We start from the raw sequence: 17127 nt of genomic DNA, 5'->3' as shown, positions 1-17127 counted from the left end.
GTCCCAACGAGATTTTATAGAGTCTGGTACACAGATGCTCTGGATTCTTCCTCTTTCTTCGGTCAAAGCATTTTTGGCCAACCTTCTTTGGCAAAACATTGTTTGGCAGACTTACCTAAAGACATAATTGTCATTTGATTTGACTAGATATAATTAGAAATGTTTTATATCTTACCAACTATGTGGCTATATCTACTATAAATAATTTGACAAGACAATTAAGGAGGGAATCTCGATCAGTTAAGGCACTTAGAGAACTTGGATGCAGGACTTATGGATTATGCTGACATATTTCTGGGTGACTTTCTGATCCATCCAAGATGACAGATTGCTTGGTACACAGTGCTGCAACAATTCAAACTGTACAATGCAGGTAGCAGCATTTATCTTCTTCATATGTGAAGTTTATAAAGAAATACTTGAAAAATAACAGTACACCAAAACCTACAACTCATTGTGACTAAACCCAAGGTGTTTTTCTTGAAAATAGAAAACCAGAAACTTATTGTAGCTCAGATTCCTGCAGGGACAATATATCAACTCTTGAAATACAACTCATGTATAGAGCGCTTGAGGTAATTTCCAGGGTCTTGAGATAAATACAGATGCTGATGTATGTAAAGATATTATAAAGGTAAATATAGAAGTATATTATATTTAAAAGATATTATATTAAAAAGATATTAAATTTCCCAGAAAGATGAGATATCTAAAGACATTCTGCATGTCCCTAATAATGAACAAGGAGTTGCAAATTGTTGTGACATCTGCTATATAACATGAGAACAAAAAGTCAAAAGGTGCCTTCTGATTTTAACAGCTAAAAATCACAGCATCCCCATGTCTGTGAAAAAGGAAGTGTTTTCAGTTGAGCAAAAAGATTAAATTCCTGATTTACAGAGTTCAACCAGAGGAAATATGTAACAAATCTTACCTGAGCTGCTTTAAATTGTGTCAAATCTAAACACATTCTTCTCCTGCTCATTGGCATTTTGGTTATTAAAAGAGCTCAGTGAATAACACGTGCATGGATGGTGCATGGATCTGACATCATATATAGCATCAGGCAATGTCCTGTGCTTGTAAAGCCCATTCCAAGGAGGGCTGCAGCACTGCAGTGCCCACTTTGTTGGAGCCCTCCCAAACCCAGAGCTCACTGCTGGGCTCCATCCACAGGGCATGGGGAGGCTGATGGAAACACCCTGCACCCTGCCCAGGAGGAGCCCAGAGCCAGCCAGTGGGAAACGGCGAGCACAGGGGTGCCTCTGAAGTCCTGCCTCTCTGGGGAGCAGGCACCAAGGCATGCTGGCAGGGGCATCTCCCTCCAGCGGGACCCAGAGCACAACTGTGCTCCTCAGCATGGGGCCCGCAGGCCTTGCTCTGAGGGGCTCTTGCAGGCTCTGAGTCCCCGGGGTGCTGGGGTGCCACGTGGTGTCCAGCAGCCCAGGGGCTATCGGTCCTGGCTGAGGAGGGGACAGAAAGGTCTTGGCAGCTCAGAGCCCGGGGTTTAGAAGACCATGCAAGAAGAGCAAGGGATGGCTGAGACCTCTCCCAGGGCGTGAGAGCTGAGGGTTTTCTCCCCTCAGGTTGGGGACTGATAATCTTTGACTTCCCAGTGGCCAGTGACAAAGCCAGTCTTCCCAGTAGAGCTCTTCTGCAGTTTTGCTGTTGTGTTGCATGGGATGTGGACCCAGCTGTGTAACAGGGAGGAGTGAGGCAGATGGCCAGGCAGCTCTGGGCATGCAGTCAGCCGAGGGAAGGTCTAGTTTGAAAGGGAAGCAGCCAGTGAGTTGAGGTGTCTCCATGTGTGCACAGTCACTTAGCAGTGTTTTTAGGATGGAGGGCTTGGGTGTAGCATCTGCTCTGCCCACACAAGCCAGTGTGAGAAACAAAAACATTTTTTGAAAGTGCTCTCAGACTCAGACAATGGTAACGTTTCCTATGTGAGACAGCCCATAAAATGGAAGAAGAAAAATTGTTCCTCACCTGCCCATCTCCATAACTCCTTTCCCACTGCCTGAACAACACAGTAGGTCAGCAAATGGAGTTTTTAGATCAGCTAGTCAATAGGGCTATCAAGTATCAAAGACAGTATAAGATAACTAGCACTAAGATCTCTACAGGACTAAAAGGAAGGACCATGCAAGTAACGTGGTCTACTTGGTTAAGCACAGTAGCCCACAGACAATGAACAGACATGTTTTAAAATCCAGGCTGTCAAATGGGGAGTGCTGAGACTGCATCGTTCACTCTCCTGGAGTTGTGCATAAGCAGATCCAAAACCTTCAGTAGCCTCTTGGAGACTGACTCTATTACTGACAGTGCTACAACTTGGACCAATTAATGTTACTTTCACATCCTGCCTTAGATTGCAGAACACCTTCAGAAAGGCTAGCCTTAAAATAAGGTAATATATCAGAGTTCCCAAAGAGACAATTAGGAATTTGCAGACATATAGCTTGGTTCCTAAGTTTCCTGAAAAGAAGTAGTAGTGTTTCTTCTTCATGAGGGAGCTTAATCTTGTTCTCTATACAGTATGGCTATGAGGACTTCACTATGCATTTTTTACTTAAAATGAAGAGATCAAGACTGTCCATGTTTTGTCTAGATAGGAGATAATCAGCAAAAGAAGTATAATTGAAAATGGATACATGCGTTCCAGAGGAGGAAAACTCACTTAAAACAAGTTTGGGGGTTTTTAATATGTGAATTCTTGCTCTGAAATATCTAAGAAGTATTACTGGGGAAGAAAGGAGGCATGTAGAAAGATCCTTCTCAGTCCTTCTACAAGCAAGAAAGTGTCTCTTATCTCCTGCAGGAAGGACGTGAGCAGTGTTGGAACAATCACCAGTACATAAGAGCATATTTCCAGGGATTGTAGTTGGTTGTGAGCAGAAGACTCATGGATCACAGTTGTTATTTTGCATTGTGTAGGAACTTCACACTGTGTGCATCTAAATTGTTTGGCAACTAGGCGCTGCAAAAAAATAAATCCATTTGATTTGTGGTTTAAACTTATGATGAGCACTAGAAGTTGAATATGCATTGAGTGAGACGGCTGTAACTTCAGCATAAGACTAAGGAACTAACCAGACATAGAGTGGTGTAAGGGCATCTGATGTCTGCTTGAATGATTTGATATGAACACATATCAGCAAATTCTTCAGCCCTTTCATCTGTGTCTTGACAGAAATTTTCAGGAATTCACTGAGATATTGTGTTCCTGACACACACCCCAAAAAGTGGGTATTTCCTTTCTGTTCTCCTTGCTCTGGGATTACAGGTTGTGAACTCCACCCCCACAGGCAAACAAGGCCTATAATCATCTGATTAGGAGACAAAGGAACCTTGCTTACATAGGACCACTGGAAGATTTCCACAAGAGCTGGGCTGGCTTAGATGTGTCCATCCAGTAAATGGACTACCCTCACCAGCAGATCTAGAAAGCTGTTAAAATGAAGTGTTTAAGACCCTTCATAGGTCCTACATAGGCAGAAGTCTCTGGAACCAATTGCTAGTAGAGTGCAGTGTGCATATAGGTGCAGATGACTGCTCAAAAAGGAACAAGCTGATGTTAAATGTTTTACTGTTTGTTCTCTCAAGCTTTGCTTTATAATTGGGAGTTTAAAATATCATGGCAAGAAATTGCTATTAAGTCACACTTAGGGAGATTCCTAAAAGTCTGCAAAATTCATCATATGGTTGCAGACTTAGGGGTTTGTCTTTTTCCTTAAAATTCTAATTACAAACGTTCTTCAAAAGTGTACCCATCTTTGAGCTGTCCTACAGACTACACCTAGTCCACTTGTCTATTTTTCTGTTAGTTGGGTTGTACAATTAAGGTGATTGCTAATTTATCAGGCCCATCAAGGATACAGGTGTTCAACAGGGTTGAACAGTAAACTGCTCAGTGCTTGGCATGAAACAATTCAGTGCCAATAAAATGAATGACAGTGTAAATTCAGTAAGTCCTGCTGGAGCAAACAGTAATTAAAACCTTTTGCTAAGTGTGAAGAGAAATAAGACATATTTAACATTTCATTTGAAAACTGTAATATCATACAATTTTCTTTTTCCAATTCTCATCAACCAAAAATTCCCTGCTTTTCCACAGATGCTATTAAAATGCATATATTTTGAGCAAGAAAAAATGATTGATAGCAATGGCAGCTGTGACAGAGCATGTGATGTCAATCACAAGATAGACATGAATTCCCGGTACAGGTTTAGAAAGGAAAGGCCTTTGCCACTTGGATTAGATTTGAAGATGTTGCAAAAGGAAAAGAGATCAGAAGACAACAGATGTAAAAGAGACTAAGAGGAAAAAAGTTCATTGCTTCTTTACCAGTGAGAATGTCTGTGTATGATTATCATTTGTAACCATACCCTCTAATAGTTCTTTCTAGAGACTAATAATAATATTGATGAAAGCGTGCAGGCAGTCTATCCTTGAAAGCCCGTGTTCCATAGGACGAGAAACTCCTGCAAAGACAATTGTAATGTTTAATCATCTAGCCACTCATATGAGTGTTTGTGAAAAGCTTCTGGCCTACACAGCATTTGTTTTGCTGTCTTTCTGAAATACTTATGGTATATCATGAAGGGCAGCTATTTGAATGCTAGCTCTTGGTAAAGGTTCTGCTGAAAGAAGCAACAATGCCTTAATGCAAAAAGAAAAATTAAATAGATCCTGCCCACCACTAACTTTCTCCTAGTCCTGTTACTGTCTCTGCAGGGCTGGACTCCACTGCAGCTGAAAGCAAAGTACAGCACAATCAAAAAGAGAAGAGGCAGAGTGAGAGCAGACCCTGGATACAGAATGTCCTGCTCAGCAATGCGGCGTGGGCAAGGTGCTGCAGTGCTGACATTTTCCATGGAGAAGAAGATACTCAGGCATGCTGAAAATAGAACCATCTTGAGAAAGAGATCAGGCAGCTGCCTCACTCTCTGCCAGCCCTTAAGATATGACTTCTCCTCCATCAGGATCCGTGTTAGCAGACAGAGAGAGAATACTTAGTAACACATCACAGTCAAAGTGAAAACATGTACATAGACGCAGATTTCTAGCCTATGGCCAGGCAGAATCTCACGATGAGTTTTACTTTTCGATTTGCATTGTGAACTGGAGACTCGAGTTCATAACATTCCAGTGTGGAAGGAAATTTCACAGCCTGGAAGAGACATACTTTCTTCATTACTTTTATCCATGAGTTTCAATGTGATTTTTAGTGGAAGAAACCTCATGGCCCTTGTTCAGGTGTCAGAACCTTCTGCCAAAAATAAACCTAACAAAAGAGTGATCACAGGCCCCAGATCTTTATATAGTACTCATCCATTCTATTTTACAACTTGAAAGAAGTGATTGAAGAGGAACACTGCTGATTTCTTATATTCAGATAGGAAGGTCTTTGCATCTTCTCTGGGTTAAATCTTATTATAAACAGGTTGCCCTGTGGCAGCCGGCAAATTCCAGTACAGTAGAGAATAAATTGTGATGTCCCATTTCTTCTTTCATTACGGTGCAGCAGCGAAATTCTGTGCAATTTATAATTTTTATATGTTCATCAAATACCTTTGACAGTCTCATTAGCTTCCACTTTTTCACTAGGTTTCCCAGAACAGTCCCAACAATTTCAGACATGTCTTGGGGAGATTTGTTCATCCACTAGGCCATCCGCTCAGTGAGCAGTACATTAGGAAGTCCTAGTTTATACATTTATTCCAGTCATAAGGAAACCTCCAAAAGTTAGGTAGCATTGTGCCTTGTACGGAGAAATTGTGACTTCCTGAGTTCTGTCATGCAATTTTTCCTGAAGATTGGCTGCTATGGCATTTATTTCTTACTGATTGTATCTTTGGAGAGAATTCCTTCAAGTCAATAAGCATTAGTAGATTCTAACATAACACTGATTGTACTTATATGATGAACATGTCCTCTGATCTATGCCTTGCAAGATTTTACTGCTTACACAGTGGCATGGCATGGCATGGGAAAGATGCAGGTAGAAAGAGATTCAGGGGGATAACAAGATGCATTGCAGAGTGAAATTGGGTATAGATAAGTACATTACTACTGCCACTAGATGAAGATTAAAAGCATGACTCCAAGTGACCTACTTATCTCTGTGTCAGCATGAAGCTCACAGAATAAAGCAAACAACCCTTGCTAGTGAGCCCTGGGAGCCTGGAGAGAGCTCAGAGCTGCTCAGCTTCTGCTCCGGTAGGAAACCTCCTCCTGTGGGTCAATGGCCTGGAGAGCAGGCTCAGGTGCCTACACAGATAGCAGTGTCTCCTGTGCCTGGGACAGGTCACTTCAGCGGCTCCTCCTCAGGTGATCGGGGTCCCTGATGCCCCGACCAGGAACTGGGAGGTGCTCAGGGCCACAGCAAGGACCAGGAAAGTCTGCATAGGTGTACTGCTCTCTGACAGACCATGGGCCTGCGTGAACTAAGCATGGGTGCAGTTGGGAGAGCAGAGGTGCAGTGCGTGTGTGCCTGTCCCACCCTGTGCATGGGCAGGGAAAGGGCTGGTGTGCAGTGCGAGGGACATCCTGCCAAGGACAGGTCATGGTCGGGTGAGTGAGGGTGAGAAGAATGAGAGACACTGATCAGCAGGGAAACTGAGATGGGGTAATGCAGGATAGGGGATGCAAAGAGAGGAAGAAGAAATGAGTGAGGAGCCTCTGTGGAAGGACAGGTGGTGGAGAGAGATGATGCAGTAATGTGGGTGCATTGTATATGAGAAGGTGATGCAGCAAATTTTTGCTAGAATGGAAAGGGCTTGAGCTAATCTCAGCGCTCACACCTATAGGAATCCAAGAGGCAAACTCATTACAGCATCATTCATTTCAGAATGGAGTGTTCTTTAATTGTTGATTAACACTCTTCTCTTTAACATTTCTTTTTCAGTCTCAAAGAGCAAAAATCCCAAGAGAAGCTGTGTCCTTTGGAGATGGAAGTTGAGAATTGTGATGAAATCCTGTCCCCTTTCATGCAGATTTGCAAGACTGCTGCAGTCCCACACTTCTTACACACACAACGCTTTGGAGTGCAGTGCATTCTGTATCAATGACATGTGGGAGTGCAGTGCAATCTATGCGGTCCCACCTGGTGAGAACTTGTCCTGGCACCTAACTTCATTGCAACGAAGACAAAAAGCAGTTCAGGGAAATGAGAAATCCTTGCTGAAACTCAGTCTGTCTTTCTGTGAAATGTCATTTTTCCACTGGCTTTCTGCATAACATTTTCTCATTTCAATGTTTCTTTGTGACTCCCTCACCGAGAGGCTGGGCCCCAAGAGCTTTCTGCAGAGCAAATGCAGCCAACAGTGCTTTCCTACCAGGCCACAGCTACATTCATTGTCCTATATGTATACAAACAGAATCATATTTGGACTGTGTGTATGGAAGGCTGTCGTCCACTTTGCATGGTTGGAAATGTCAAGCACAAGTTGGTAAGAAACATCTCATCACACGATTTGATGTCATCTCATACAACTATCAGAATAACACCACTTCCAGAATATCCTGCTGAAGGCGCAAGTGGCTGCCTTCTGCACTGGGCTACTCTGACGCAGCTCTAGGGCTCCAAGCTGGCTTCGAGTGTGATGTTGTGACATCTATATCAAAGAAGACCTCCCCTGCAGATGTTCATTGCAGGTGACAGCTGTCCCTAGGGACAACAAATCTGCCTGGCTGGGTAGGAAGACGTCAGACCCAGCAAGAAGAAGGAATGGAAAAGCTGAGGTACAGCATAATGAAGGAAAAAAGGCATTTTGCCTGCCTAGCTCTTTGCTCCCAAGGAGTAACCTCCTCTCCTCCCACTCCACACAGTTTGATTTAGGCCTGATTCCTGCTGACAGATGACGAAAATCCTGCATCCCTTCATCTTCTCACAGTGGACTTGAATGGCAGATCTGAGGGAAGCAATGCCAGAACAGCCCCGACTTCCAAACAGCACCAGGCACCATCAATTGGCGGCTCACAATTCATTCCCTCCCCACTTCTCCTCTGGAGAGCCATGTTAGAGACGGAGCTGTGTCTGAACTGCCTGTGGTGTCACTGGACACCCATATCTCATGCTCATACTATTCATATGTGCCCATTGCAGGAAACAGCTAGGTTTCCATAGCAGAAGTACACAGTAAGTATAAGGTCTGTGTCTAATACTGTTAAATTCCTTTGCTAAGAGTGCTCAAAATATATTAGTGTTCTAATACGTGCTTATGGAAAACAACACTGGAAGGTTTATCACTAAAAACTGTAACAGTTGATCTTTACTTATGCATTTCATGTTAGGATGTTACTTCTTTTCACAGGCTAACTGCAGTTCTTCCCTAGACATGGCAGCACAAATTTATGCCACTGATTTTGTATCTTGTCCCTTTTACTAAAACAGTATAATCAAATAATAACTTTTAAATTTTGCTGAGGTGTCAGAGTACCTCTGACAGAACCTCTGCTAACCTCAGAGGAGAAAGGACCTGGGGAGCTGGAGGAAGAACCTGGTTATGCCAACAGTTACAGATGAGAGACCTAGGTCTTTCATTAAAAAAAAAAAAGTTAGGAAAAAAGTCAGAGTAAGAAAGCGTATAATAAAAAACTCTCCCTGTCCTTTGTGTCCTTCTGGAGCAGGTCCTTTTCTCCAGTGTTGGTTTCAGCTGTGGAATTTTTAGTTGTATGAGTTCAGCAAGCTCTGCAAACCTTTCCAGTCTGTTGGACATTCTTCTAGCTGACACTTTTGGGACCTGACTGTGTGCCTGCTCCCTGCTATTCTGAGCGGTCTGCTGCAGGGCCCTATGTTCAGATCTCTTTCTTGCACCTCTGTTCTCCCCTTCACTCTGGAAGTTACCTCTCATCTTCCTGTCCTGTTTAACTGCTATCAGGTAAGGTCCAGTATTCCCTTCAGAAGACTTCACCTGACCCACAGTGAAGCAGGCAGGACAAGGCTTTCCCATCTCCTCCCCAGTCACAGCCTTTTAACGCAATACCACTCCATTGATTGCAGGGCTGAAGAGAACTAATCAAAACCTATTGTTCAGCTGAGGATAGCAATGTATCAGCTTTTCAAAGGGCATCCCAATATCACATCAGTTCCAAGTTTTGGCAATACATTAGTCACATACAGCCTGTAGCATCCAGAAATCAAACACAGAAGTGAGCATTACAATCAGACTTTATAAGTAAAACCTTTAGGCTATTCACTCTCTGTGAGATCTGAAACATCATCTGTTTTTCTTTCTTCATCATATCCTATGACTATTTTTAAACCCAAAAGTGGCCATCCCACACTGTAGTTCTGTTAGGCAGGAACTTACCACCTGAGAAGGTTATTTGATTTCCATTGAAGGAAACAAGATTCAGTGTAAGACATTAACCACAGAACGCTTTGCATAAATAGCAAGACAAAAGCATACAGTACTGTTCTGTTCTACACAGGGAAATGATCAGCTTCCATTATGACCAGAGATCCTGGAGTTAAATTTTACACATCCCTGTTGCTTTCTTCTGGATCACACTTCCTCTAAAGGCTGATAGTCCAGGAGTTCTCCACAGATCAACTAATTTTTCATTCTTTTCTTTAAAGTGGGTAGAACATAGGGTTTGGTCACTGGCTCTTGACAAAACACTGGTCATCTCTTCAGAAGATCATGTGATTTCCAGGTGATGTGCAAATAGTTTGAGATGAGAGGTATGCGATATTTACTTGAGAAATCCATACTTCATAGCACAAAATACCCTTTCTCCAAACTTTCTGTACAATTCCTTTGTGTCCCAAGCACTTTCAGATCTAAAAGCTCTCTATGTAAGTAAAGCAAAAACTCTCAAGATTTCAACATTTTAAATCATTCTCTCTATCCTGGTTATAGAAATAACTTAGTTTCAGTAAACTGAACCCAGGAAAATCCAAATGCTACAGCTGGAATACATACACATTTCTTCTTGTCACCAAAATACATTATTTAACACATGGATTTAGGAAATGGACTTAACCCACTTAACCCACAGGGTTACTAGAAGAATTTATCTTGGGAATGAGAGTGCTAGGATATGACAAATCTTTAGCTAAAGGAATCAAATTATCAACATGCAACAAAATAAGTTGTCTCATACTGCTGAATTACTCACAAAATGCAAAGATAAGCACCCAAGTTTCTTGTTAAAAATGAAATATGTTCAGTATTTTTTACTGCTTAGTGTTAGTTTTTGCACTAATGTTGAAGAAAATTCCTGATGGGATTTGCAGCTTGCAAATGCTGTTCTCAGCTAAGCTGTTAATATTTATAAAACATGCCAAGAGGGATCTTTGTGCCTGTGGATCCTTAATGAACAGACTGATAAGGAATGTGTAGCCTCATACTGAAGATCCCTGGGTAAAATAAGACCTCTCAGGAATGCTGGCATGAGACAAGGAGAAATGCCGGAACACTAATTCTCTGGTGCAAAGCTCCTCATTCTGACACTTCTACTAAGATGTGGCTGGGCACTGGATCCTGGAGATGGTAAGGACACTTTTCACATAAAAAGTTCTTTTTATTCTACTGAAAGGTGGGTGTTGTGTTGAATTAAATGGAATATTATGAGTGATTTCTCTGTTCCTGGCATAGCATATCTAGTCTAGGTAATTGTTTGTGGTTTATCTGGGTAAGACGTGTCCTTCAGGGATTTGAGCTATCATTCCAGATGAGCAGTGCTAAAAAGGATGGAGTAGGAAAGGAGTTGGGGATTATTTCTAGGGAAAAGCCAGTGATCAGCCTAACAAATAAAAGACTAACCTGATAGTATGTAAGGTACGTTGGGCCGGTTACTGGTTTGGCTATTGCAAAGAGAAAACACAAGTGAGCTAATTTTTGTGTCTGTTGCTGTTCAGAGCTTCCTTGTATCTCAGGCTAGCTATGAATGTACTGAGATGGCCTTGCTGTCTTCTGATCCTGTTCCTTTGTTTGGAGACTAATTTCTGCAATGCTTGATACAGTTATTATTTGACCTCACAGCAGGGAAAAAAGAAGTGACTTCCACTTGGGAAGTTTCAACAGTAGATTTTAAATCCAGGAATGTCTTTACTTTGCTCTGATGACACCTAAGTAGCTGCCCACTGAGTAAAAGTAACTGTCTTGCAAAGAAAAGTGAAAAGGAAGGCAAAATCAGCTACAGATTAGAGACAGTTAACACACAACACTTTTAGATTTAAAGAGGAACAGCTCTTGAGTGTGCATGAGATTTCTATGGTTACTCAAATTCCTCCTATCTCCACAGCAAATGTCAGAGAAAGACATGTGAGCAGCAGGTCCTGGCCGAGGAGGTGACATTCAGGATGCCCTTTCCGTCACATGCCAAAGCAGTCGAACAGCTTCAGTTACAGAACAGGTGAGTGGAGTGGACAGGCTCTGATGGCAATGGAAAGGGAAGGAAAAGGCAAAATGAGTTGGAGAATGGCATGAAAGGAGAAGAAATGAGGACAGAAATATAAGCTAAAATTACCAGGCACTTGATTAATTGTCTTGTTTCTCTGTTGACAGTACACCTGTGACAGAAGCAGAGAGAGGCTACACTATGGCGATTTGTTTAGATTTTCACAACTAGCTTTTTGTTGCTATAAGTGGATGTTACAATTATATTCAAAACTTTTACCTATTTTCTTCATGAAACAAGAAAGACTTCTGAACATTAAAACTATTTAAATTATGCAGTTCTCAAGTGCAGAAAGAGTATGCATTATTGATACCATGTGAGATGTTTTCTATTGGTAATTCCCATATTCATTATTTACATTGAAAAAAGAGGATTATCAAAACTTGCTTTCAGTTTGGAGAATAATAGGATAACACCTCTCGCTGGAGGACAGGATATATTGGTGTTCATGCAAAATTAGCCTATTTTAATATTAGCCTAACCAGCTAAATGTGCAATGACCACTTCATTTGGTCACTGCCATGCCAGGCAGCACAGATCAGTCTCTTCAGGTCCCTGACAAATCCCTCCAGTTGGCCATATATTCCTGAAGCAGGGTGCCTTGCAGGCTCTCAGAGCAGAGCCATCCCATGACCCCACACTGCTGTCTGACTCACATGTTAGCTAAGCTTGGACTTTACCTCTTTGGGTTCCAATTCCAAAGACTTCATGTGTGCTCAACTGTATTTCTCCCAGCAGTACCATGTTGATGTTGGGGCTGTGCTGCTGGCATGGTGGGGCTGGGGGGGTGCCTATTCTGTGGGAGGTGTAAGAGCACTGTCATGAGACCTGAGCAGCAAAGGTCAGGTGCTAGGTGGTTTCCTCCTTGCCTGGGGTGTGATGGGGAGCTCACAGTGTGAACTGTTGAATTTTACTTTATTGACGAAGAGTGTCTGATGGGAAGTGTTTTCAACCGTTTGTGCTACCAAACACTGCTTCTGTGCTCCAGAGATCCCCTGCCAATCCCCTGCCATCCATATGGGACAGAAGCTCTATTTGAGCCCATTAACTGCATCTATTTTAAACTTTTCTCTGACAGGTCTTTCTTTATGGCCATTATGGCCTAACATTTTTTTCAGGACCTTTGCACTAGTACTGATCAGATGACAGACAGCTTAACTCTAAAAATAGTGCATCAGGACAAAGCAACCCCTGACCTCCATACATAGCAGATAATCACAAGTCAAGAAAAAGAAAACTTTAGTTTCTCACTGGTGTTCTACATGTGTCATAATAATGTAATATATTGGATCATCAACAAAGCTGCACTGTAATTCAAGCACAGGACAATATGTAGGGCTAGAATAATCTATCTAAAGATGGCTTTAGGAAGAGCACAACTTGACTGAGATGATTAGTTCAGGTTGAAAATTACAGCAAGTTCCAAGAATCCTAAAAAACCCTGTGCAATAAAACATCCTATAAGAGTGATGTGAGTTTAAAATCCTAAAGAATATGATAATTTTCAAGTAAGGTAGATCATATATTTAAGGTATTTCTAATTTATGGTAAATATTTTTATGATTTTATTTTGTTCAAAATATATTTTCCAAAGTAAAGGTACTGTTTTTCTTATTCACATAATTACCAATCCAATCCACTGAAATGTGAATTGTTTCCTACTACAGAAACATTTGAGGTCTGCAACAATAATATCCAAACACCAATACAGACCAAAAAATTGCCTAGACACCTTCAAAAATATCAAAATGTCCTTTTTTTTTTCAATGTTAACTTGTGATATGTTATGAGCCCCACTTCCTTTCCTTCTTAGTTCAACAGCCATAAACCATGCATTTGTCTGTCTCATCTAATCTCCCCCAAAGTACTTTGTTTCTCTTCATTAAATTTCCTTCTGAAAATCTGAGACAATTTCTCCAATTTCCCAGAGCTACTTTTAATTCTGATGCCATTTTGCCCTGCCAAAGTGCTTGGATGGCCCTCTCCCACAAGCTCTCAGGCCCTTCACGAAGTCTGCAATGTAACAACCATACGAGGTAATCGCAGCAGGTAGTCATGATAATCACGGTGTGGTTAAAATGGCAGTTCATGTGGCAGCTATATGGTGCAGTTCCCAAGTGTGGCACTGAATACCCCTGCTTTAAAAGCCAACAGAAATCCCAGGACGGGATGCCAAAGTGCTCTTTACTGGCCATTGTGTATTTTAGCCCAGAGACTCTTGGCCCTAGAAACCCAGGTGTCTGGCAGGCTCATGCTGGGACAGCCTGTTACCGTCTCAGTAGCTGTATCATGAAGGAAATGTCACATCCTGGCCACAGACGACTCCTTGGACAGGGGATCTGCAGAGCCAAGGGCATGAAGCGCAGCTCACCTAAATAAGGCAAGTATCTGTTCTTGGCCTTCCAAAGCCCTCTCCTCCTGCAGTCGTGACTAGCTCATTGCCACAGGCCAGGGCAGAAGTAGAGGAAAGACTTCACCCCTGTCAGCAAGAGGAAGGAGAGGATTTTAAGGCACTGCAGCTGGAGGGCACTGCTGCACCTGCAGCCTTGGCTGCACAGAGACTCCCAGACTGGACCATTCCCTTTGGGACAGGGACAGCATCTTTGGTGGTGGGTGTTGCCCAGCCCCTGCCTCACCTGGGGTCTGCACACGCTGCCATGGTGCAATCAGCATTAATTGCACGAGGAGTCTTTGAGCATGTCTTCATTAATGCTTAGCGTCAAACAGGAAAATGCTATGGAAGCAAATCTCCCTGTTGTCCCACACTTCGGTTTGCAGGACAGGTGGGCTCCAGGGGCACATCTAATGTGCTCCCACCTCAGACAGGCATTCAGCTCTTGGGACTCGCACTCTTTCCCCTGAAACCCATTTAGTCTAGGTGCCAGGTCCTCAGCACTTGCTGTTCTGCCCCACTGATCTCTCATCATGCTGCGCTACTTGCTAAGGGAGAGGCAGCCTGTGTTTCAAGTGTGTGTTAGTGACTGACCGTGCCTCTCACAGCAGCCCTGTCTCCCAGGGAGCTGGTCCTGCTGACATGTCCCAGAGGGAAAGGGGAAGCTGATGCGTGATTGCTCTCGCCCCAGCCCCAGGCTTCCTCTGCAAGAGGAAACCTCAGGACAGGAGAGGCAGACAAGGGAGATGAGGGGCAGGATTTCTTCTTCCCACTGTAGTCCTGCTCTGCTTTTGTCTTTGAACAGTGAAGGTCTAGGTGGGCTTTGCTTGGGTTCACAGTGCCATTTTCACATCCACTTCATGGGGAAGAATATTGTGATTACTTGCGTGTTTTGAGGTAGCATAAAGGTAGACTACGGGAACGCCTCGTCTACACTTTAGGCTGCAAAGGGCTTTCTCTGTCGCCCTTGCTGGCCTAAGAGTCTAGGAGGTCCTCATCTGTGGAGGCTGGATCTCATGGTCATCCTAAGATGAGTGAGGGTGATCCAGAGCCCTGGGCATCTCCCGGTACCTGCACTATGAAGGTCCAGGCAGATCCCAGCTGTCAAAAGAGGTGCTGCAGTGGCTCTCCTTAGGCTGCTCTACCAGGTGTGCAGTGGAGTTGGCAGGGCCATTAATGCTGCGCGTTGGCCTTTTGACAGTCATATGCTTCCAAGCACCTACATGGTGCCATTTCTGGGGAGAGGGCCCAGTGCAAATGAGGCCCTGCACACTGACCAGTGGCTGCTTCTGTCAGCTCAGGGTCTTTTCTTTGAGCATTGGTGACCCTAACATTTCCAGGCCTTCTTTGGCCCATTCCACCTGTCTTTGTTCTGTCCCAGTGGTGAACACATGACACTGGCTGACCCACCTGGTTGGATTTTAACCTGTTTGGTGTGATTTGATCATAATACGTGGGGCAGGAAGTTTCAGCAGCTTTAAAAGCACCCATTTTTAAGTGGGACCTAGTTGCTGGTCCATAGCGGACCAGCCACTCAGAAGAGGATCCACCTTGGTGGCTCCATGCTACCACCCCCTGGGTGCCTTGAGCAGTGGGCCCAGTCGGCTGCTGCCTGGCTGAGCTCCCCGTGCCTGACAGGAGCCTGCTGGAGCCCTGTGACCGGTACCCCCCACTCCCGACCCCTGGTAATAATGCCGTCGTCTTTCTGCCAAGGATCCCTAAAAGCACTTGTCCGTCCCTGGAGTGTCAGGTGACCAGATCCTAGCTGAGAAGAAAGCTGACGGGGCCTGTGTCCTCTGAACAACAGCCCACATGGCGAGGCGAAAGGCACAGCCACCGTCCCAGCTGATGTCTCTGGGCCTTGGTTTCCTCTGCCTGATTGCCTGTGGTGACTGTACCAGGCAGTGACGCTGGCTTTACTGAGCTCTCCAAAGGGCTTGTGGAGTCAGGCTGCAGGCAGAGCTGGGTCTCCATAACCATCACGTCATAGCCACCGGCCTGGCCAGGGGTTCTCCTGCAGCCCTGATACTCCAGTGGCCCTTGAGGGATCTCTGGTGTACAGCCCTACTACCTTCCCTCAGTGAGTGCTGTGAAAGCACAGCCTGAGCAAGGGAACGTGGCCTTCTGCAACGCTGCTGAACCTTGGAGCAAGCCCTGCCTCTGTCTTCATCCTCACCCACACAGGGACTCAAGGGGAGGCAACTGTAAAATCGCGCACTTCCAGAGCTACGGCCCAGCCCGCCTTTTTCATTTGTTGGTGTACAAGAGAAGCGATTTCCCTATCCAGCCCAAACTGAGCCCCAGCTGACTGCTGGAAGTACCTGCTGGGCAGCTGCTGTGTTCCCCATGGGACAGCACGTCCCAGGAGGGCATGGCGAGCACCCAGGCGCTGGGTTGGCATAGCATCCTTGCACAGACTTCAAAGGGGCCACTCTTGATTTATACTCTTACCAGGGAGAGCACACTCGGGCCTGCTTCTGATCTTTAACATTTCAGCTGAGAAAGGAGCTGTGCCGGAGCAAGTCTCTCTGGGGTAAGAATAGCATCTGCCGTCTTAGGACACAACGCAGTTGTCCAGCTCCTACATGGCAGCACGTTGCGCTGAGATATAGAAGGCAACCTACCCGCCGAGGAATGTCTTCGAGCGCTATTAGTGGAAGCGTATCATCTACACAAACAGGCATGACCCCGCGCAGGAGTCTTGCAAGAGCGGGGCTATTTTGAGCTTTTGACAGTGAGGATGAAGGGAGACAAATGACGGGCTGATCCTCCTGGCATGGGCAACCTCCAAAGCTCTCTGCGGCCTTGTCTCCTCCTCTGGGAACGACTCTTGTGAAGGCTGATGGGTGATTTGGTGGGACCTCAGAGCCCAGGAGGCAGGGGCCAGGAGGGAGCTGTGAATTTGCCAGGGACGCAAGGCCAGGCCTCAGTCCCAGCAGCACTGCCCAGCCGTGCTTACGGCAAGTCCTGCCTGCGGGTGTGCACCTGTCCCTGAGCCCAGGGCACGCGGCTGCCTGCTTTATTTTCAACCATATCCATGAGAGCTAGAGAGATACCAGAGGGTATGCAACTCCCTGCAAGTGAAACACGCAGGAGGCTAGAGGAAGAAACAGTTGACTTTGCAGAACGGAGTCTAAAGAAGGCTACGGTAGGTCAGAACAGACACAGTTATACCCGTGATGCGAGAGCTGCTTCTTCAGTGACTTGCCTGTCCTTTCCCACCGATGCCCTTTGTGACAGTTCTTTTGTACAAGTCATCAAAGAAACTATCCCAGGTGTCACACTTACCAGTGTGGCCAGGAGCCAACAGCCTGCTCGCTCCTCT

The sequence above is a fragment of the Gymnogyps californianus genome, chromosome 19 (assembly GCF_018139145.2).
Source record: "Gymnogyps californianus isolate 813 chromosome 19, ASM1813914v2, whole genome shotgun sequence".
NCBI classification, from domain to species: Eukaryota; Metazoa; Chordata; class Aves; order Accipitriformes; family Cathartidae; genus Gymnogyps; species Gymnogyps californianus.
The sequence above is the reverse complement of the archived record's forward strand: the minus strand, read 5'-3'. Positions refer to the sequence as shown.